The following is a 2,358-nucleotide window of genomic DNA, read 5'->3' on the forward strand; positions in this document are numbered from 1 at the left end:
CCTTGCAATAAATGCTAAAGGAAATACTGCAAGTTAAAATGAAAGGTCACTAGATAGTAACTTGAAACCATGTGGAGAAATAGAGATCTCAGTAAAGCTAACACCTGAGAAATTATTTAAAAAAAAACTAGTATTAGTGTAACAATGGTTTGTAACTCCACTTTTTGTTTTCTACATGATTGAAGAGACTAATACATTTAAAAATGGTAGTTTAAAAGCTAATATTATTACAACTTTGGTTTGTAACTCCATATATTTTTCTATGTAATTTAAGAGATTAATGCATTTAAAAGAATTATTAGATTATTATTAGATTATACTAGATTATATTAGATTATTATTAGGTTATACTAGATTATATTAGATTATTATTATTAGATTATACACTGTGTGCCTTCACAAAAGATACCATTTTGTGACATTAACAACTAAAAGAGGTGAGGATAGAGTTGTAAAGGAGGAGAGTTTTTATATGTTATTGAAGTTAAAACTGAAAACTTCCTTTAAGATTAGGAACAAGGCAAGCATGTCCACTTTAACCACTTGTATTCTATGAGTTCTAGCCAGAGCAATTGGGCAAGAAAAATAAATAAAAGACATCCATATCAGGCAGGAAGAAATTAAATTATTTATGTTTACAGATGATAGGATCTTATACATAGAAAATCCTGAACAGTCCACAGAAGTGTTGTTAGAACACACAAGTAATACTGGGAAAACTGGATATCCACATGCTAAAGAATGATGTGGACCCTTACCTAACACCATGTACAAAAATTAACTCAAAGTGGATCAAGGACACAAATGTAAGAACTAAAACTATGAAACTTTTAGAAGAAAACAGGACAAAATTCCTGACATTAGATCTGGCAGTGATTTCTTAGATATGACACCAAGAAAAAAATAGACAATTTGGACTTTGTGAAAATATAAAAATTTTGTTTAAAAAAGGCAATCCACAGATTGTATAGTTACTACATTTTATATGAAGTGGTCAGTTTTGATGTTAAGTAGACTGAGGAAAGTTAAGGATATATATATTGAAATCTCTATAGTGACCATTGAAAGTTTAATGGAAAATGGTATAAGTAAAAGGGAGCAGATAAATTAAAATGTTTTTGTGTGTTTTTACAGTAGTTCATTCAAAAACAGACAAAAGGAGGGCTAGGGGAACAAAGAACAGGGAGCACATGCAGAAAGCAAAGTAATGAAATAGTAGACTTAAAGCATATCAGTAATCACATTCAATAATTATAATAAGACACCTAGAAGCACTCCAACTAATGCAGAGATTTTCAAACTCGATAAAAAAGCAAGACCCAACTATATGTTGTCTCTAAGAGAGGAGATAAATATAAATATTGGATGCCATATATATTTATAGATGAATATCATAACATGCACACATGGACACACACAATGTTTTTGAAAATAAAAATAGAAAAAGTTACATGATGCAATAAGTAAACAAAAATCTGGCTTCTATATTAATATTGATAAAGTAGACTCAAGGAAAAGTATTACTCAGAAATAGTACTTCAGTAAAGAGAGATATGTTATAATCATACAAGAAGTAATTCATCAGGAAGACATAAGAATCACAATTGTATATGTGTGTAACAATGGAGCTTCAAACCATGAAATAAGAATTGATGGAATTAATTGGAAAAATAGACGACTCCTTAATTATAGTTGGAGATTTTAACACCTTTCTGTCAGTAATTGATAGATTTTTTAAAATCAGGAAAGACATAGAAGATCTGAATAACTCTTGCTAACCACATTTACCTAACTGACATTAGTGGAACAATTCACTTAACAACTGGAGAATACACATTCTTTTCAAGTGGACATTGCTAAGTTTACCAGGATGGAATGTGTGCTGGGTCATAAACAAGTCAAAAAAATCTCCGAAGTGTTGAAATTTAACAGAAAATATTTTTTGACAAGAAAGCAATTATATTAAAGATCAATAACAATAAGATATATGGAGTAGTCCAATTACTTTGAAATTATCTGTGGGTCAAAGGAAAAATTCCAAGGAAAATTAGAAAATATTTCAAAGTAAATGTTAATGAAAATGAAATATATCAAAAATTATAGGATGCAGCTAGAGAATTTACAGCTTTAAAGGTTTATTTTAGAAAAGAAGAAAGGTGTAAAATTAACAATCTAAGGTTTTTGTCTTAGGAAGCCAGAGAAAAAGAGCAAAGTAAACCCAAAATAAGTAGAAAAAAAGAAAAACTAAAGATTGAAGTAGAAATCAATGAAAGGGGAAAACAGAAAAACAACATAGAAATTTCATAAAGCCTAAAGTTTATTCTTTGGAAAGGTCAACAAAGTTGATAGACTCCTATC

The sequence above is a fragment of the Ursus arctos genome, unplaced genomic scaffold (assembly GCF_023065955.2).
Source record: "Ursus arctos isolate Adak ecotype North America unplaced genomic scaffold, UrsArc2.0 scaffold_4, whole genome shotgun sequence".
NCBI lineage: Eukaryota > Metazoa > Chordata > Mammalia > Carnivora > Ursidae > Ursus > Ursus arctos.